General features: G+C 37.4%; 1 protein-coding gene across 2 annotated transcripts in view; it reads left to right on the top strand.

Annotated features, from left to right (window-relative positions):
• The window catches only part of LOC121735340 (stress-activated protein kinase JNK), a 132,915-nt gene that overhangs the window by 95,383 nt on the left and 14,661 nt on the right, over positions 1 to 22,871 (top strand). For both annotated transcript variants that reach the window (XM_042126130.1, XM_042126131.1), the window contains exon 3: positions 5,113 to 5,169. The gene's annotated coding sequence lies outside the window, so the exon portion shown is untranslated. The remainder of the gene's footprint in view (positions 1 to 5,112; positions 5,170 to 22,871) is intronic.

The raw sequence follows: 22,871 nt of genomic DNA, 5'->3' as shown, positions 1-22,871 counted from the left end.
CGTAATATTCTAATACTATTCCAAACTAGCTAAACAGATAACCTACTGTTATTTTGTCTTCGTCTATTTAATAAACGCGTGCTATTATTTTCTGAACATTATTGTTGTGTTTAACTTGATCGATGTAATTCGTAGAAGCCGTACGTAAGTAACATACGTCTGATGTATTTATAACAGTGTCAGCAGTAGCACTTTACAGCTGAGTATTCGTAACTTTATCAAAAGGAAGTTATATAAATTCTATCGCGGGCTTACATTACAACTCTACTAAATTCATACAGCAAAAGTAAAAATGACTCCTCGATTATTTTATTATTTGTTTACTTTGTTATTGCTTAGCTATGATTTATTAATTATTACAATCAAAAATATTTGTCAGATGCAGCGTTTAGGCTAAATTTTTCATTCGAAACTTGATACGTGGTCGATTAAAATTGCGGTAGCCCATCAGACGTTAAATAACGTTACGAATACGCAGCCATCGATGTTCCTGCTTAACCCACTGATGTATTTATAAGTGATCGCTACTCCGTCGTTCTGTATTCAGGGTCGGTGGTGTTTCAATGTATTGATGTTTGCATTTCATTCACTTGATGGGCTAATGGAATGTCAGGTTTCGTAATCGACTTTTGTAGCTACTATGTAGGTTTTACCCAAGGACCGAAAGGAAGGGTAATGTTATATGAAATAATTAATTTTGTTGTATCGTAGCGCCTAAACCTCTGATCCAATTTTAATTATATTCATGTTAAAAGACACCTAATAATTTTCCGAATAATGCTTGCTATAGACAACGACAAAACTATACACATTCTGCGGCAATAGACATCTTCAAACTACAATATAGTAATTAGTAATCTAGCGTCGTTACTTTCTTCAAAGCTTATATAAGACAATACTACCAAACTGTACGGTTTAATCGCAACGTGTATAGCAGCATAGTCCGCATGGTTCCGTATCCAAAGGGTAAAAAGGGGACCTTATTACTGAGACTTCGATGTCTGTCCGTCTGTCTGTCTGTTTGTCTCCAGGTTGTAACTCAAGAACGGTAATAGCAAGAGAGTTGAAATTTTCACAAAAAGTTTAAATAAAATAAATAATTAATAATTAATTTTTAAGGAAGGAGGGGCATATTGTCCAAACTAATGTAGCACTTTGAGACATACGCCAAATGAAAGGGCTTGAAAAGTTGAACATTTTATTAGAAAAATCTCTAAACCATGGGAGAAAAAAGTTAATGAGGGTAGAAGGTAAGAAAAAATCACATAAAACACCCTTTATTATTGCATCAATTTATAGTGCTGCTGGTAAGGAATGACTTCTGGAAAGTAATCGTATATGGCAAACTTGAGGAAAGTGTTGTATTTTAGTATATTGTTTCATATTTTTAAGAAATGTATGGGAAAACAATAAAACCTTAAAAATCTAACCTTTCCTGGATTTAACCGTACATCGTTACCTTGGAGAATTTGTTTATATGCTTATTATAAACGAATGGTGCAATAATACAGGGTGTTTTATTTTTTCTAAGAAATAAAAAAAAACATTCTTTATTATTGCACCATGCGCTAGTTTTGCTAATTATAAACAATTTCTCCAAAGTGATATTAAACGAAAAAATCAGGCACAGGTTCGATATTCAACATTTTATTGTTTTTTGTATGAGAAAAATCAAGTTTGTTGTATGAGAGCCCCACTAAAATATTTAATTTCTTTTGTTTTTAGTATTTATTGTTATAGCGGCAACAGAAATACATAATCTCTAAAAATTTCAACTCTCTAGCTATTATTGTTCTTGAGTTACAGCCTGGAGACAGACAGACGGACATACAGAAGGACAGACAGACGGACAGACAGACGGACAAACAGACGAACAGACAGATGGAGAGACAAACGGTCAGGATGACGGACAGACATCAAAGTCTCAGTAATAAGGTCCCGTTTTTACCCTTTGGGTACGAAACCCTAAAAAACACACTTTTGAAAATCGGCCAATTTTAGAAGCTCATTGTGAGGCAATGATTGGAGATAGATACAAAGTGTAAAAGACGAAGTTGTAGAGAATTTAATTAGCTTTTATTATGTAGTAGAAGAGAATTTCGTACGAAGCACCGTTTTTAATGAGTAAGCAGAAAACCAAAAAACGGAACTTTTTTCTTCTTTGCCCCCCACTCCCTCGGGCTCACCTCAGGACTTTTAGTATGTTTATCTCCTAACTACTCTAAACAAAGTAACAAAGTTAAAATTTCTGCTTTCGACTTTTCCAAGCAGACCCCCATTTTGAGCATTCGTTTACTAGGCTAAAAGAAATTAAATATTTAAGGGGGGTCCCATACAAAAAATGTGATATTAAAACATTTTGTGCTCGGTATCAATGATGATTGATGACTTTTTTTTGCTCTATATGGTACGGAACCCTTCGTGCGCGAGTCCAACTCGCACTTGGCCGATTATTTAACTTTTTGTTACGTTGGACGTTGCTACCACATCAAACGTTGTCTGTCTACGCCAACTAAGTTTCTCTAACGTTCACTCCACACATCAAAAGCGCGTCCAGCTCAGTGAGTTAACCCCCCCGGCTGCTTTAGTAGGAGGTTAAAGGGGGGACCCTTTAACCGGTAGTAATTGAATTATTACCGGCGATCGGAGGAATGTTTCTGTACGTGAGGAAGGTTTATTAATCGTTGGTTTATGTTTATAATACCTTTTTGTAGCGTATGTGGCAAAAAAGATTTTATAAATGCGAAAGTGTGTCTGTCTGTCTAATTTCTTCACACCAAAAACCGCTCAAACAATTTTGCTAAAATTTGATATGGAGATACTTGGAGTTCCGGGAAGGGATACTTTTATCCTATCCCGGAACTCCAAGTATCTCCTTTTTTTGAAAATAGGATAGTTTTATCCCGAAAAATGTACGCCGCCGACAGACAGAAAATGACAGTCGTCGGCCGCGCGCGTCTGTCGCGGGCCTCGGAAGCGGTGCCATACATTTTCATACTTTGACTATTGTCGCAAGCGGCCAATTATATATGTCGTAGGATGATTTGATAAATCCGTGTTTTCGCGAAATCCCTAGAATTTTCGCGAAAATTCTAGGGATTTCGCGAAAACACGGATTTATCAAATCATCCTACGACATATACATACTATTACTTTTATTCCGAAAAATTAGATAAACGAATTTTGGCGCAACGGAATTGCGGGCGTAATCTATTGTACAATTATACATGACTGTTACTTAAAAATAGTTGAAATAAATGTGCGTTTCTGATATGCTTTGTGTACGTCGTAGCGACCTCAGATCACCGTGTATCATGTTAATCCAATCGGAATCATTCCGATCGACTTCACATTGATACATTGTGCCTCACATCGACGTATGATAACTACAGAGGTCGCATTTTTAAACAAAAATTCCCTGTAGATCCCTGGAGAGTGTAGATGATAGCGTTGACCTTTGGGAAAAGAGTTTCGGGGAGTGTCATCAGCTTTTGTCAGACACTACCAATATTATGTCTGTAGTTGTAGTGCTAAATCGAGATATGGTCTACAATGAGCCTATCATAATTCGCTTGTTGTGCGTTTTATACTTACAACACGTAGAAATTAACTTGGTACTTGTTTTTAAAGAGACCTCCCTAAAACTAGCGAACGGAGCCGAGCCAACATCTGCGTTATACTATGTTTACGAGTTTTCTATTATCGAATAACACCTCCGTGGTCTAGTGGTTAGAGCGTCGTTCTCGACTCCGGAGGTCGTGGGTTCGAATCCCGCGTTGGAAACATGTTATTTCCAAGTTTGGTTAGGACAATGCAGGCTGATCACCTGATTGTCTGACAAGTAAGATGATCCATGCGTCGGATGGGCATGTAAAAAAGTCGGTCCTGCGCCTGATCTCTCGCCAGTCGTGTCGGTCTTCCGTCCCACTGGGTTATGAGAGTAAAAGGAATAGAGAGTGCTCTTGTGTACTGCGCACACACTTGGGCACTATAAAATTACTCCTGCGTACCTGGCCTGGTTTCAATGAAACCGGCCACCGTCACCGAAACCGGTGTGGGGAGTATTATTATTATCGAATAATAATTACTATTGTGAGCATAAAGCCTAGCCGCGTACCACATAACATCGACTCTATGCAATGCGACGTCTCTACACAGTGCGTCAACGGCCCCAAAGGGCGGCACAATTGATTTTTTTCTCTTATCAGACTCCCGAGCTAGAAGTTCGATAAGTTGAAACGAGTACCGAGCGATGCTCGAATACTTTGTTGTGGGATAGCCCAAAGTTTGAAGTGGGAAGGTGATTTGCATTTTGTTTGTCGAGGAGTTTATATTTTTGTTGACTGCCAAGTGCCAACTTAAGTTTTTTAATACGGTACTGATTTCACTGTTTTAAGCTACTACTACGACTACTACTGAATACTGTTTTAAGAAAAAATAGGTTGAGTTTGAATACGGGGTAAGCTCGGAAACTACTTGGCCGATTTCAATAAAATTTGGCATAAACATAAAATAGACCACGGAGACGCAAATAGAATACTTTTTACGGCGGCAAAATGTACATTTACGACGGGATACAGGTTTTTTTATGCAACTTCTTACTAGGACCCTGTTATGTATTTGTGTATCATCCCAAAAAAATTACATACGAGTTATGAATGCAGTTATGTTACTAATGCCTGTCTTCACCAACCGCCTCCTAACGCTAAGTGGTCCCCTAGCGGCCATTAAGGGTACATATCCTTCAAGATTTCACGAATTTTTGTGTGTCACATTCGTGCTTAGGGCGTAAGAATTTTGCAAAACATTACTTTTTTTTAATGTGTTTGTTTTAAGAGATATTTGACCCGCAAAGATCGCTAGGGAACACTTAGCGTTAGGAGGCCGTTGGTGAAAACAGGCATTAGATAATTTAGAACGAGACTGCATGTATAATTTAACAACAAATTTTTTTTGTGGATTCGGACACAAATGCTTAACAGCGATCAGCTATTGATGCAAAGCTAGTGAGAAGTGACATAAGTTTATAAATATATTTTTACATACATAGTTGTTAAATTGTAATCCTAAAGTAGTGTTCAACAGACTGTATATAAGTTTGTATTGTTACAGATGTATCGGTGTCGGTACTGACTCGCATGCTTGAGCCACAATGATACGGAGCTTATGGTGAGTAAGAGTGTACCAGAGATACTCCTAAATAGATGTGTCAAACGGAAAATGCGTCTATGCGTCTAGGCCACAATTAGTCCATTCGTTTGAGAGCTACAACGAATAGAAATGTTTAACCTAAAACACCCTACCATTGTCTATATTCTATAATATAATAATGAGTAATGACTATTCTACGAAAATAGTCATGCGATATCTAGATAGAGATACTGATATATATATTTTTTTTATGAAATAAGGGGGGCAAACGAGCAAACGGGTCACCTGATGGAAAGCAACTTCCGTCGCCCATGGACACTCGCAGTATCAGTAGAGCTACAAGTGCGTTGCCGGCCTTTTAAGAGGGAATAGGGTAATAGGGGAGGGTAGGAAAGGGAATAGGGGATAGTAGGGAAGGGAATAGGGTAGGGGTTTGCGCCTCCGGTAAACTCACTCACTCGGCGAAACACAGCGCAAGCGCTGTTTCACGCCGGTTTTCTGTGAGAACGTGGTATTTCTCCGGTCGAGCCGGCCCATTCGTGCCGAAGCATGGCTCTCCCACGTATACTTAACCCTAGAACCGTACCCATCTTAAACTTTATCTAACGGTACCCTGGGGTACTAGTGCACCCCAACAATAATAACACATTTTAAAAAGATATTAAAGATTTTATTATTAAATCAACTTACATATACTTTTTAACAATAACCTCAGTCTTTCTAAACATAATTAAATCGCATTAATTAGGTACTATAAAACAATTTTGGCATATTTTGTTCTGGTGAACAGTACAAATGAAAGTTTTGCACGTCTCACATCACGTACGGTATTTGCGGTCTTTGGACCTCGGGAAGAAAAAACACCTTCCAGATTTCAAATTAGGAGAAGCTATAGAAGGCGTTGGTCGTTTTTTCCCCAGTATGTCACTAATACTTATTTGTAGGGACGTTGGCAAAGTTCGGTATTGAAATCTGTCTTCTAGGTACGGTTTTATGAGATCAAAAGCGAAAGTCTTCAGGCAAATGCGCCTTTTCCTGAAAAATTACTTATTAGCAGCATCTGAATAGAATGTAACAGTATCATAGAATTGATCCCCACAATATTTAGTATTCCATAGAACACACAGAGGCTCTAGCGGCGAGTTTTACGCGACATTTTTCGCTGCGTTCTGGAGTTATAGCGTCAGGAAGGAAAACCCGACTTATTTTTATATATGAGATGACAAAATATAGTATTAAAATATAAATTTAAAACATAATAAATTCCTTGATGTCACCAAAATAACAGATGAAAATATTTTATTCCATTAAAAGCAGAAGGGGTCACAGAGTTTGGGCGGCGCTAGGTAATTAACTAAGTTGGATGCTCCGCCGTTCAATTATTACTTAACTGACAGCTAATTTACTTTGCCCGGTTATAAATATGGACACATCTAGAAATAGAATATCATTGGTTTGTTGGTATTCGGAGCGAAGTTCAAAAAGTTTTGTTCAGTCCACACTACTTATAAGGTTAAAGTTGAGTAAGCTTTGGTTATTGATTTATTAGTGGAATTATACTTTTAGTTCACTGGTATTCTGTATATTTTATACTAATAAATAAGAACGGTTAGTTTGTTTTCAACTTTGCAACAGTAAGGGTCTGTTTCACCACTTTCTGATAAAGTGCCGCATAGGCTATCCACAATAAAATTATTTGTGAATCTATCAAATAAAACACTTATTTGAAAGATTCACCATACTTTACCTGTCAAGTTAAGTTGTGGATAGACTATCCGGCACTTATCAAGAAGTGTTGAAACAGGCCCTAAAGTTCTTAAAATAGTGGATAGATATTTATAAAATTTAGCACAAATATAGAGATAATAGCTAAAGACGTATCTTACTTTTTACCAGGAAAATATTTAGTTCCGTGGTTTACTCAGTATTCTATTTACTCAGACAGTGCCACGAGGAAAAGCTAATTACTATTTTTAATTGCCTAATATTATGCTCATTTTCCTAGCTAATAACCAAATCTATTAAATAATAATGCTCCTTTTAAATCCAGCGAACGTTACATAACCCGCCCCATTTGAACCCTTCGAAGTTAAAATAACTGTGGGATTAGAGCATTAACATAAAAACCGCCGTGAGGTTTTTCGCCCGCCATTTTTTTTGTCGGCCATTTTGTTTTCCCTCGCTGAATTGATGGTTTCGGAAATGGCGGTATACGGAATGATTTACAATGGCTTAATCCAGGATTTGGCGCTTGTACTGTTTTTACATTTGAGAGATTGTATGCGATGATTTGATTGGTTTGCGATACTTTTTAAGTTGAATCATGTATGAAATGAGGATTTTAAATAAATAATAATAAATATTGAATGTTTTTTATTGAATGTTTTTTATTTCGAATACGATAACTTCGACTTAACAAAATACAAAATATGTTTGAAATGCAACATTAAAAATTGCACATCTATGAAGGCCAAATGTTTGATTTCAATGTACTTAAAATCCCTGGATTACGATGATACAGAATTTTTTTTAAATTCCTAACACCCATCTAAAAAATATTATTTTTAATACTCACAGACACAACAGTTAAATCTCTCCTATTTTATCTTAACATTAATTTATTAAAACAATGTTTCATATACCAAGTACTAACCTTTATTACCTACTCATATTTTTTATTTTATTTCATTTTTTTTTCTTACATAGTTTTATATATATTTACATTTATATATTGTTTCATAATGGTGGTGGTACCGAGCTTAAGCTTATTGATTAAATCACATCAGTTCTCACGACACAGGTTATCCTAGTGTGAGAACTACAGTTAATCTTTTGGTAATGTAAACAGCAAAAATGACACTGTAATGTTTTTAGGAAATTTGTGTTTTTGCTGAAATAAAGATTTTTTTTTTTTATTTAATTTCAAATTCGGAATAATTTTATAAAAACCTATTCTCTAACTTAACTTCATAATATCTAATCATATGCCCAGAAGGCGACTGCCTACTGCCTAGTTGATTCCACATGCTAAAGCTTTCATCGTCAAACTATTTATACCACTTAGCGCCGGTTTCATCACTTCCTGCTAAGGCTATCCACCACTTAACTTGACAGATCAAGTATGGAGAATCTGTCAAAAAGGTTGTGAATAGCCTATTAGGCACTTTATCAGGAAGCTGTGAAACAGGCCCCTAATGTTGTTTTAATTTATTTAGCAGATATTAAAAGAAGTTGATTAGAGGTTGAATGTAATGATGATGGTGATAGCCATCACCGACAGAGGTTATAATGTCTTTCGCCCGAACATTTCACAAGGTCAACTTTAAACGTAACCTCAATGGTTGTACGTTGTAGTCAAATGATAAGATCGATATCTCATGTTTTTCCAGGACTTATTTATAGATAATATTATAAATACGAAAGTTTGTTACTGTATGTTTGTTATTACTTCACCTCTGAATGTCTGAAGTGATTTCGATGATATTAGCTATGGAGATAGCTGACATCCTGGATGTTAACCCAGAACACATTGACTAAATTTTACTGCGGGGAATCTTATCGGAAATCATACGTGGGAGAGCCATGCTTCGGCACGAATGGGCCGGCTCGACCGGAGAAATACCATGTTCTCACAGAAAACCGGCGTGAAACAGCGCTTGCGCTGTGTTTCGCCGAGTGAGTGAGTTTACCGGAAGCCCAATCCCCTACCCTATTCCCTTCCCTTCCCTTCCCATCCCTACCCTCCCCTATTAGCCTATTCCCTCTTAAAAGGCCGGCAGCGCACCTGCAGCTCTTCTGATGCTGCGAGTGTCCATGGGCGACGGAAGTTGTTTTCCATCAGGTGACCCGTTTGCTCGTTTGCCCCCTTATTTCATAAAATATATATACTAATTAATTTTTCCTTATAAACAGCGGGTAACACCACGGGGCGCAGCTAGTTTAAAAATAAAGCCCATATCGCGTCGCTATCTCAATAAAAATATAATTGAGTTTTCTTTTTAAAAACGATCTGAAAGTATTCTCTGACTACTAAACAGCTTTCTCTTGTTATAGTTTCTTTGATTTTTATTGTATATTTAAAATACCATTTGTATTGTAGTAAAGACTTTATTGTAACAATAATTTATTGTAGTCTGGTAAACAACTGTGGTACCATGGCAACGTCACTGTCATGACTTTATGGAGAATGTAGTATATATATCAGCTCTCCCCCGCTAGTCCTGAATGCTCTGAAATAAATTGAATCCCTTCCTCGGCGGATACCAACTTAAAACCAATACTACGGATGCTGTAGCAGTTGCTCTATGAAGTAACCTACAGCAGCACTTGCCTACGCAAGGCATTCTGGAATAGTGGGGGAGAGCTGACATATACTTTATCTATGCTACTTTTGGTCGTTGCCATAGTACCGAGCTTATTTACATCAATTCATTACTATTCTTTACAAATAAAGCACTACGATACAAAATGCTATTTTAACTACACAACAATTTTATTTAAAAAAATAAACGCTAAAACCTCTAAACCGATTTTTACGAAATTCGTTATTTAGATAATCCGAGTCCCAGCACATAGGAATATTTTATCCCGAAAAATTGTGTCGAAGTTTAGTAATAAAAGAATTTCCACGTAACGATTTCATGGCAATGTAAAACCGAGTTAAAATACAGTATAATATTTATACCACGTTATTGGCTAGCTTGTACCGATAGTGAAATGGTGTGCGTCCAATCGTGTGAGCTGTATCGACCGTGTGCACAGATATGTATCGGCGAGAGATCATATCGGTGGGCTAGGGATGTGCTATGAGTTATGAATGAGGATTTAATTCTAACCCGAATCGGGCTATCGAAGTTTGTATGGAAGTTGGAGGTTCTGAAAGGAGTTGTCTTTACTTTCAAACGAGGAGTTGTTATGTCAGACAAACAAACAAACAAATCTTTATTTCGCTTAAAGAAACTTACACGCTAATCTTACACAAACTCTGATCTCCACACTAGGATTCCCTGTGTCGTGGAGACCAGTCTCTTCCATCATGCACATAAATACTAGGAAACAATATTCAATTACTTATTTTAACCAGCTAAAGACATATTTGATATTACTAAAGACAGAACAGACAGACAGACATACGCTACTGATATTCTGATAACTCCTCTCTAGGACGGAACGGTGTCAAGTATAATCCCGCAACGTATACGGCAAAAAAGTGTTTGTCGGGTCATCTAGTAATATTAATGAAAGGTAAGGTCTGTGAGCTTGTAAGGTTGACAGAAATAAAACAGTTATTTAGGAAAGGTCGTATATGCCTTACTGCTTATATTATCAAAATGTCAACGTGCTATGGAAAGAATCATGCTAGGGTTAAAAATCAAAGACAGAGTCAGTAACGTAGATATAAGAAAAAGAACAAAACTCCTAGACATTCTTACCCGGATATATCGGTCTAGAGACGATCAAATCTATTATGCAATAACACGTATTGTGCAAAAATATTGACCGTCTTGGGTTAATATTGAACGCGCCCACGTTTCAGCCTTATTGTGAAATAGCCCGCTTATTGTCAAATGGCCCGCTTAGGTAATGATTATTATTAGCGACATAAGTGACCTTTAGTAATCTGGTATCACCCTACACAGCTGATATGCATCCGAGATTCGAGGTGTGATAATTGGGACCCCGTGTATAATTAAATTGCTGATACTGATCAGTGATCACATTGACAACTTGCAACTTACTAACCCTACTAGTGTTGTGACTAGTAATTACATGACCGTAGCCCGTAGTCCGGGAATAAACAATGTGGGTCATAACGTAGATTAGTCGTTACACCGTAGCACGTAGTACGGCGCCCGCGGGAAATGAATATGCACCGTCACACGTAAATCACGTAGACGAGCTGTGGTTTATAACGTATACGAGAATATGACTGAAGAATGATATGAATGGAATCCATATTAAATGCCACACTCAGAGTCGAACATCAATAAATAATTACTTAAATAATTTAAAATTTTGACATTAGTCTCATACATTATCTGTCAAACTCTTCATTAAATTGAATGTTAATCATAATTAAATGTCTCTGAGTGCGGCTTATAGTCTATAAATGATAGTTTTTGTATATTGAATGAATGAAACATAATCAAAAGTCACAACTATATTCCAAATATGCTTAAATAAAACAGTTGTTATTTTATTATAGGCTACGGTGATTTGAACATAATGTACAGGTCAGATAAGTTGATTCATAGGCACATAGGGAGGTCCCCTTCCTACGTAGTTTGGTCGCGTTACGTCAATCCCAGTCGACAGATCACAATAATAATTAACATTGAGTTGACATGATCCGACCAAATGACGTTGGTCTGTCAACTGCCTAGGAATCAATTTCCTCGATAGTACATTAATATGATTAAACATTACCTTTCCGTTGTCGTTTGTAGCTCATTAGCATATTTTAGCCGAGTGTCGGGTAAAATATAGTGGTCAGCTACATCGTTAGCTACGCCGTAGCATGACGTAGTACATCTACGAAGTGCTACGTGTACAATACGTAAATCAATATTAGGATAATATATATTGTATTAATGCTAGTTCTATTGGTGTTTAAAGGTTTAAACCAGTGCTAATCAACCTTTTTTTTAAACGGTTTTTTTTTCGGTGGGAGTGAATTTAAAAATGGTTTGACTTCACGCGGGCCATAGATAAAGTCCCGGCGGCGGGCCGCAGGTTCAGTATAACTGGTTTAAATAGTTTACTCTTAAACTTAGTTGAATTAATTCTAATCATTTTACCGTATGACAAAAAGTAATAACACATAGACAAACACAGCCCGAACGAAACCTTACCTTTCTTAAAGGTAAGGTTTCGTTCATTACAAAACGACAGCATTGGAATTACATTCGGCAGTTGAACCACAAGAAGTGCAGAATTGTTCCCAATGAAGGTTCAGGCGTGTTTTGACCCACTTGGCAAGCGCGACCGAATGTGGATGCAAAACTAGCCTGGGTTATTACATGATGACGGAAGTACAGCCTGCAAGTGTACTGATGATGCAAGAGTTTCATCTTATATATAAAATTCTCGTGTCACAATGTTGGACCGCGTACTCCTCCGAAACGACTTTACTGATTTTAACCAAATTTTATATGCTTATTCAGTGGGTCTGAGAATCGGCTCCTGGGTACTTTTTATATTGATAAGTGCATTTGTTGAATAAATAATAGTAAATTATTACAACTCGAGACTGACGGCGACAATTGTTTGTGCGACGGGATAGCGATGGACGTTGCCATGGTGACGTACTTATTTAGTCACTCCAATAAAATAATATGGGCGAAATTAATGATCTTTTTTTTTTAATATCACTGGGCGAAATACTTTAGATGGCAAAACAACATTTGCCGGGACAGCTAGTTTTTATGTAAAAAAAACTCAGGAAACGTCGTAGATGTAGGTACCCAAAATTAAAGAAATTAGCCCAGGACCGGAAGAAATTCAACCTGCTGACATAATATGACAGTTTATAGTTTGTTTCATCATCGTGATGATGAAACAAACTGTCATATTAAGTATTGTTTCTTGCAATGTTCGCAGTCTTGCTTGTGCGTAAAAGTCATAAAACAATTGAAGACGTGAGTGGAGGAATCATATAATTTAATTTTTGAACTAACATTTTATAACATACGAGTAAGAGCAATTAATTGTTTCTTCTCTTATAATTTCAACACACCTTGTAACATACTACTTTATCATCTGGATTGTATATCTGGCTATACACACCGGTCCTAAGCCTGCGTTTATGGAAAAAACGACATAATATTCTAATAACTGCAACTTACCTGCTTCTTAAGCTCATGTCTTCAATTTATTTATTGCCAGATTATTAATGAAGACCTCCATATTTGTAATTCAGATAGTATCGAATTGTAATAGAATCAAGTCCGTCTCGTTCCCTCCTATACCTATCCCTCTCCCCCGACCAGTGTCCGTCCCTAAGTTATTTAAATAAAGAACGAAAGGGCTCTCCGATCGCGCGGAAGGCTCAACCCACGCTCGATTGATTTTGCTCACAAACCTTAACGTTTTTTACTGAACACGGTAAAGGTATGTGCACAACACGGAATTTTACTTACGATGGTCTTTTAAACGCCTTAATATGTGCCTTTTGAATGCCTTGTGATATCGGAGACATTTTTCATAAGCAAATCGTAGACTTACATATTATTGAGTGTTTGTAATATTATATTTTATTTACTGCTAGGACCTAGGAGGCAGAACCGAGAAAAACGAAGAGCCGTCTGGTGGACTCATGTTTTCGAAAGCTATTCCGACACTATCCTACCACCTGGTAACCAGGCATGGTTAAACAAATATCTTTATTTCAGACTACTATTAAGTATTATGTAGCAAAAGTTTTTTTTTTATGATATAAGGGGGCAAACGAGCAAACGGGTCACCTGATGGAAAGCAACTTCCGTCGCCCATGGACACTCGCAGCATCAGAGAGCTGCAGGTGCGTTGCCGGCCTTTTAATAGGGAATAGGGTAATAGGGGAGGGTAGGTAAGGGAAGGGAATAGGGGAGGGTATGGAAGGGAATAGGGTAGGGGATTGGGCCTCCGGTAAACTCACTCACTCGGCGAAACACAGCGCAAGCGCTGTTTCACGCCGGTTTTCTGTGAGGACGTGGTATTTCTCCGGTCGAGCCGGCCCATTCGTGCCGAAGCATGGCTCTCCCACGTACGGTTATTTCGTGTCGTTATCTCTAGGCAAACTAAGAGATCAAGACTTACATTGACTTGACGTTATCCGAACAAACAACGTAGGTCCGACAATTTTTCTGTTAATACATTGAATGTTTAATATAGATTATTGTAGAAAAATATTTACTATTCGAATACCAGCTTAGTACTTGACACTCGGTGGAGATAGCGTTTCCATTGTAGAGACTCGACATGACTTGAGAATTAAGATAATATGTATATCATTATAGAGATTTGACGACCTCTGTCATGGCTCAGTTGGTGGGCTGTTGGTAGCTCAAGCCGGGGGTCGCGGGTTCGAATACCGCCGACGGAACAAAAAGTTTTCAAAGTGGGTCATGGATGTGTATTAAATATGTGTGTCATATAATAAAAATCTTAAATATATGTATAATATAAAAGTATTAAATATATTTCCGTTGTCTGGTACCCGTAACACACTTTAGGTACTTACCACGGGGCCAGACTGATGTGGTGTGAAGCGTCCATAGATATTATTGTATTATAATTATCTGACGTCTATGGAGTGTCTAGAAATGGTGTAGAGATATATTATACTACCCATCGTGATTGACTGTGATTCTAGTCACGGATTAGTTTCAAGTGCATAAAATATAAATATGTATAAATATTTCAGTATACTATAAAATATGTAAATAGCTTATAATATACTAATTAGTAATTACTAATTGGTGACAGACAGACGAACGAAAAGAGCGAATTCTCTTTTAGTTACATCGCCGTATGAATTCTGCATTCATTTCCGGTTTCATTTTCACAATTATTGATAATAATAATAATAGCTCCCACACCGATTTCCGTGACGGTGGCCGGTTTCATTGAAACCAGGCCAGCTACGCAGGAGTCATTTTATAGTGCCCAAGTGTGTGCGCAGTAGCCAAGAGCACTCTCTATTCCTTTACTCTCATAACCCAGTGGGACGGAAGACCGACACGACTGGCGAGAGATCAGGCGCAGGACCGACTTTTTACATGCCCATCCGACGCATGGATCATCTTACTTGTCAGACAATCAGGTGATCAGCCTGCATTGTCCTAACCAAACTTGGAAATAACATGTTTCCAACGCGGGAATCGAACCCACGACCTCCGAGTCAAGAGCCGCGCTCTGTACCACTAGACCACGGAGGCGTTATTAATTATTGATAGTTTATATAGTCACTAACGCTCTTGATTTGTATAGGTCTTGTAGTATCCTAGGGACACTGGCTCACTAATACACCCAGCACCACTGCGGAGCGCACGTCTATCCATTGTCACTGTCACTATGCAACTGAGAGATATTGACTACTTGACAGATGATTTATTTAGACTGCATCCCCACTACTGGTGTTTATGAGACAATGTTAAGTATCTACTATGTAGATACACTGCGTATACACTACAGGTCTACCCGGATCTGATGGCAAATTTTGATGGCAGATTTTCAAAAAAGATCTTCTTAAAAATCTTCTTAAAAGATCTTTCGTTTTACACACAGAACCAGCCTTAATAAGGAAAAAAAGGATCAAAATGGTTTATTCCAACTATTCCGGTATTGCTAGAGTCAATTTCTTTTCTCACTTTTTGCCATCATATGCTGGTAGACCTATAACGTCAAATTTTCAACCAATCATCAAGCAACAACGCTGTTAAATAGATTTGCTGTCGAAAAACCTCCGAAACATTCCGTCCTTTCCATTAACGTCTCGACCGAAGACGTTAATGGAAAACTGGCTCGACCGGAGAAATACCACGCTCTCACAGAAAACCGGCGTGAAACAGCGCTTGCGCTATGTTTCGCCGAGTGAGTGAGTTTACCGGAGGCCCAATTCCCTACCCTTTTTCCCTTTCCTACCCTCCGATATTCCCTTCCCGTCCCATCTATTACCCGATTCCCTCTTAAAAGGCCGGCAACGCACCTGCAGCTCTTCTGATGCTGCGAGTGTCCACGGAAGTTGCTTTCCATTCCTTATTTCATAAAAAAAAAAGAAATTCGGAAGTGTTGTAGCGACTCGTGTTTTGAACACACTTTATGATAAACGATTCAACTTTACGAACGATGTCGAAATTCCTGGGTAAATCTTTGGTATTTCTTCGTTGAGTGTTATAACATCTTGTGAGAAGTTATGAGAGGAAGCACTTTTATTCATGCTCCAGGGGAAAAGTAAAATTATGTTTAAACTTAAAATTACCAAAACTTTTACGTTTATCGTATTCAAAAACAATTTCACAAAATCTAGTCATACTGATATTATAGAGTCGCAATTTCGATAAAATTTGGGATGATGTTAGCTGACATCCTGGATTAACCTATCGGCTACATTTCATGTGATTAATTAAATCAATAAAAATGAATTCGTGAAATATTTTTATCTACCGCTCATACGCAATTTACTTTCACTTAAAAAACCGCATGTAACATCGCGAGGCACAGCTAGTCTTTTTTTTTATGAAATAAGGGGGCAAACGAGCAACCGGGTCACCTGATGGAAAGCAACTTCCGTCGCCCATGGACACTCGCAGTATCAGAAGAGCTGCAGGTGCGTTTCCGGCCTTTTAAGAGGGAATAGGGTAATAGGGAGGGTAGGGAAGGGAATAGGGTAGGGGATTGGGCCTCCGGTAAACTCACTCACTCGGCGAAACACAGCGCAAGCGCTGTTTCACGCCAGTTTTCTGTGAGAACGTGGTATTTCTCCGGTCGAGCCGGCCCATTCGTGCCGAAGCATGGCTCTCCTACGTATAAAGTTTTACTATGAAGTAATTCAATGCTAATACTGTTAAACTAACTTCAAGCTACCATAATATGCCTACGGCGACCCTTATAATAGGTTCCTATTTCGCCCTGAGTCAGGACTCCGCCGGGTTTATTTACGACCACGGTATCGATCCGCTGAGTCGGCGAAGACTGCAGAGTTGTTTTAATATTATATAATCATCCCTAGGTTTTAGTATTTTCATAAAAGTTGAGGATAATGTTGATAAGACTTTTTATTAGGGTTGTATAGACTATAGAAGCTCTTACGACCACAATCAGAGAGATTTAATGATGATTAAACTTAAATTGAATGAAGAATTTGAATCATTTAATTACATAAGTAGTTAATATTCGCCTCTCACTGCCGCACTCAGAGTGGAACATTAATTACTTAAATGTAATTAATTCAAAATTTTGACATAAGCCCCATCAGGGGCGGATCTACTATATGGCTTTTTGGGCTGCAGCCCAGGGCCCCCAATCGAACTGAAACCAATAGACGATATTGTCAATAAAAATTATCTAGAATTAAAAAAAAGCTGATCATAAGGTTGGCGCATTATCTAAATGCCGTAGACGAACATTAAGTGAATGAGTGCATTCAGTTAAAATCTTACTGACTGCAGTCAAAGACAGAGTCTTACACCTCTTGCAGTGAAATTTTTTGGCTAATTTATGAAAAGAAACTTGTTGATGTTTTCCCAAACTGCTACACCATCTTAAAGATTTTTAACGATGCCGATCACTAGCTGTGAAGCAGAGCCATAGAGAAATATAATACACGGGGAGCAGAGCGTTCTTTCTCCAGGATGTCGTATATAGAAAACAATGTCATCATCAATTATCAGTTCTTTCGATAAATTTCTATTTAACAAAGGACCTACAGTGCGATGACCAAATAAAAGAATTTGCAGTTTGTTTGTTAGTTTGAACGCGCTAATCTCAGGAACTACTGGTCCGATTTGAAAAATTCTTTCAGTCTTAGACAGCCCATTTATCGAGAAAGGCTATAGGCTATATTTTATCACGTTAAGACTAATAGGAGCGAAGAAATAGAGGAAAATGTAGAAAAAACGGGGAGAAATTATTTGACAGGGCTTATTTGAACACGCTAATCTCAGAAACTACTGGTCCGATTTGAAAAATCCTTCCAGTGTTGGATAGGCCATATTTTATCGAGGAAGGCTATAAGCTTTTTTTTTTATTAATCTAAGACCAATAGGAGCTAAGAAATAGAGGAAATTAAGGAAAAACGGGGGAAATTATTTGAATGGGCTTATCTCACGAATTACTGGAGCAGCAATTTTTCTGTTATTTGGCACAGATAAGAAGTAGACCACGTGAAGGATCATAGGCTATTTTTTGTGGACTAATTTGTGAAATATCTAATTTACGTGGGCCGAATAACAGAAAAAAATCTCCAGTAGTTCGTAAGATAAGCCCTTTCAAATAATTTCCCCCGTTTTTTCCACATTTCCCTCTATTTCTTCGCTCCTCCTTTGTAGCGTGACAAAATATAGCTTATAGGCTTTTGCAATAAATGGACTATCTAACACTGAAAGAATTTTTCAAATCGGACCAGTAGTTCCTGAGATTAGCGCGTTCAAATAAGCCCTTTCAAATAGTTTCCTCCCGTTTTTTCAAAATTTTCCTTTCTTTCTTCGCTTTTATTAGTCGTAGCGTGATAAAATATAGCCTGTAGCCTTTCTCGATAAATGGACTATCTAACACTGAAAAAATTTTTCAAATCGGACCAGTAGTTCCTGAGATTAGCACGTTCAAATAAGCCCTTTCGAATAATTTCCTCCCGTTTATTCAACATTTTCCTCTATTTCTTCACTCCTATTAGTCGTAGCGTGATAGAATATAGCCTTTAGCCTTTTTCGATAAATGGGCTATCTAACACTGAAAGAATTTTTCAAATCGGACCAGGAGTTCCTGAGATTAGCGCGTTCAAACAAACAAGCAAACAAACTAACACACTCTTCCGCTTTATAATATACTAGCTGTTACCCGCGACTTCGTCCGCGTCAACAAAATGTAAAATACATAGGTAAAAATAAAAAAGTAAAAAAATATCCTCCTCCTTTTTGAAAGTCGGTTAAAAAGTAGCCTAAGTTACTCCTTATTACATCAGTTATCTGCCAATAAAAGTCCCATCAAAATCGGTCCAGCCATTTCGGAGATTAGCCGGAACAAACAGACAGACATACAGACAGACAAAAATTCTAAAAATTATTATTTTGGTGTAAGTACCGTCTAAATATTCATATGCATGTAGTAAAAAACGGTTATTTTAATATTACAAACAAACACTCCAATTTTATTTATATGTATAGATTAGTATAGAATATAGATATACATACATCACTACAGAAAACAGTTTCTTGTCAAAATGGCAATTAGTTGAGTAATTAGGTAGGGCCCCTAAGCAGTATTAGCCCAGGGCCCCACAAATTCAAGATCCGCCCCTGAACCCCATACATTATCTGTCAAACTCTCCATTAAATTGAAGGTTAATCGTAATTAAATGTCTCTGAGTACAGCGGTAAGTGCCGCAATCAGAGACATTTAATGTTAACTTTAATTATAGATATTTTATCATCAGTTGATTTTAATAGTCTTCTGCCTATAACTTATCTTTACTCCTGTAAGGCATCCATAATATTTCTGTATATTCTTAGCTCGTAATATGAAATGAAGAATATTAATTATTAAGTTTTATGTAACACACTTTATAGTCTCTTCAAAATGTTTAATTGATTTTGATTTTATTAAATTAAAAAACAAGCGCAACCATTTGCAAAAGCTAGTGAAGCACTTGAATAAATGAAAAGTATAAATTAGAATAAACCCGAGCGTGGGTCGCGACTCGCGACTCGCCCGTCAACACCTGGCTGTGGGGTTAGTGTGTCAAGTGTAACGCCTACAGTCTCTAACTCTAGTGCTGCGATGAAAAGGTGTAGTTTGTGAATGTAAGTGGGTAAATTAGATTCGTATTTAGGGTTATGATTTATGAATTAAAATTGTGTGTGAGACTTCGTTGTCGGATTCTATTACTGTCTGTCAGTGTGACGGTCCGTATCTCACCAGGCTCTACTACCTATTTGCAGAGTAGACAGAATGATAGAGTATACCGACTTAGAACTGATGTTGAAATTTTTAAATTTGACGTATTATGACGAAAATCGTCGCTAGGGTTGTTAAATTGTCACCTACGAATTCAAAACTATGACATATTCGCTGGACGTGTTCCTCTTTGGTCGTATTGTTGTTTGTGTTTTGGCACATGCGATTAAAATTGACAGAATCCAATTTTGAAATCTTTATTTTAAATATTTAAAAATAAATTATATCAGCCAGCGCGAGGCACATTCCGTTCATAATCCTAGTGAAACCCGACGAATTTGACAGATATTGAAACCTGTCCGTTTCTTTGCAGTCGAACTACTGGTAGTTATGTCTATTGTGCTGTCTGTCAGTGTGACGGTCCGTATGTCACCAGGCTCTACTACCTATTTGTCATTTAAATAGAAAAAACGGGACCTAACTGAAATTTTGTTATTGTATCCTATTACTGAGATAAAGGAATATAATACGAGATGATAAAATTAATGTGTTTATATGTCGGTCTGCCTGTCGCAAGGTTGTACGAGTTATGTATCTCTCTAACCATAATTTTAACTTGACACTTGAAAGGTGTTTAATGGCTAAATTACTATTGTTGAGCACCTTTAGTCACAGCATAGTAAAGCTATATAAAACGCAGAAGTTAACTAAACAACTTGTTCTATGAAATATGTTAAGAAATATTTCCGTTTGTACTTATTTAGCATAAGTTATTCAGAGCATAAAACAAAAAATATGATGTCAACTTCTTAAACCACAAAATAAATAATAACATCGACATTTACAAAATACCTACGGGCTACGACCACGGACCAGGGACAGCCAGAACAACTCTAAACTCCCAAACGATTTGCATAACACACAAATTGTGTTTTGCGATGGTAATTTTTGTACAACACTTAACTTTGGCGCAAGATGTCGTCAAACTTTTATTCTTTTGGACTCATTATTTCCGTATTTTAAATAGGGTCCGGTGGGCAAAGGGGGGAAAAAGAGGGGGAGGGTAAGGAGGGGTTCCAGTAAAGCTTATTACCATTCTAAAGGCGGTGACTTTTTTTTTTATGTAAATAAATACGACGATGTTAGATACAAACTTCGTTACGTTTTTTTTAAATAATTAGTCCATACATAATGATATCATTTGGCAGTAAAGGCATTATAAGTAGAAAACTATGAAGTATGCAACTAGTAGGTATAAAATTGTTAAATATATTAAATTCTTAAAATTCTCATCGGTGTCCCACAAAAAGGTCTTCAAAGTTTGTTTTTGAACAACGATTAGTATTAGGTATTAAATTTTGTTTAGCATGAAGTGCATAGTAAATATTGAAATATATCCTGATTTTACGGAAATACGTCGTTACGTTAATCCTAAATCAAAGCAAACATTAAAGCGACGGTAGAGTCCAACAACATTATCAAATATTCATTTGTCTGCGTCGGGGCTTATCAGGTCAGCGACCCCGGAAAACGATGACGTATCGCGAGGCCCGGTCGTTCCAGGCCCCCGCTAGCTTGGGGCCCTGTGCCCCCGTTAGCTGGGGCCTCGTATCTGGGCCCCGGAGCCGACGACAGCTCTCCAGGGAGCCGCGAGTACTGATAGAATCGATATATCCTTTATCGCTTTTATGGAGATTATATTCCATTTTTGAAAGGTTTCGTTTTATATTTTCAAAATGGCTGCCGCTATCTATAGATGGGATCCGATACTATTATAATATAATCATTTATAGTACTATTATATAAGTGAATTTATAGACTTAAATAACTAAATATGGCTTTGTTAAATAAGCCATAATTGGTCCTTCGAATTAAAGCAAGATTACTAAGTTAGAACAATAACTCATAAATTATAATACTCCATTTCGAGCTCACAATCGTGAAAATGAGAAAGTTTTAACCGAGAAAACGACGTAGTTTGTCGCTAATAACTAAAAGGAACATTTTAACTTCCTAATTATTGTACCGCTAGAACCTAACTGGAGCGAAACTTGAATGCGGTGTGATTTTCTAAAGACACAAAGGAGGTTTTATGTAAAATACTTTTTGCCGGCTGAATGGGAACGGAAAAAACGGTAATTATAATCTATGGGCTCGAATGTTCTCTACGGCCGGTTGTAAAGCTGGAAAACCTTAATTACGAGTAATGTAATGGTTTCGGGTTGCGAATGAAAATAAGTGAAATACGTGGAGTTACATTCAAACAACTCGGTTGTTTTGTACTGCACACAAAATTTGGGTGTTTTTCGTGTATTTCTCTGCTTTAAATACAATGAATTCTAACACACAGTATACAGTATCTGACTTCACTTATCAGATTCCTCTTATTTTGTTGTGGAACGACAAAACAAAATAAGTCTGAGTGTCTCTTACTGTTAGAAAGATCTACGCTGTTATGTGTATATTATAGGTGTTTTAATTATACAGTGTTTTGGTCTTGTATGTAAAGTGAATTTTCTAACCTGTCAGACAGTGGCAAAACAGGAAATAGGGTAGGGGATTGGGCCTCCGGTAAACACAATTATACAAGTGTTTACCGGAGGCCCAATCCCCTACCCTATTTCCTTCCCTACCCTCCCCTATTACCCTATTCCCTCTTAAAAGGCCGGCAACGCACCTGCAGCTCTTCTGATGCTGAGAGTGTCCATGGGCGACGGAAGTTGCTTTCCATCAGGTGACCCGTTTGCTCGTTTGCCCCCTTATTTCATAAAAAAAGGTATAACATATTGTGTATCTTCTTTTTTCGAAGAAGAATTTCGTAGAGAACATGCTTTATAAATTGCCTAAAAGTTGTTCAAAATTGTTTTCTAGAAACTCATTTTTTCCGCGCCGGATATTCCAATTACAAACGAGATGATATGGCGCGAATTGAAGTAAAACACAATTTGGGCGCGAAATTAGACGCGGAGTGGCAATCTTTACGTTTATTTACATGCTTCTGATATTCTTGATATTTAAAGAAACTTAAGAACTTAGATTTCTCACAATCCATAGACCATATCCATCATTCATACTTATTATAATATTAGTATGGTAGTATGGATATATAATGCGAAAGTCTGTTACCT

The sequence above is a fragment of the Aricia agestis genome, chromosome 17, assembly GCF_905147365.1.
Source record: "Aricia agestis chromosome 17, ilAriAges1.1, whole genome shotgun sequence".
Taxonomy (NCBI): domain Eukaryota; kingdom Metazoa; phylum Arthropoda; class Insecta; order Lepidoptera; family Lycaenidae; genus Aricia; species Aricia agestis.
The sequence above is the reverse complement of the archived record's forward strand: the minus strand, read 5'-3'. Positions and strand labels throughout refer to the sequence as shown.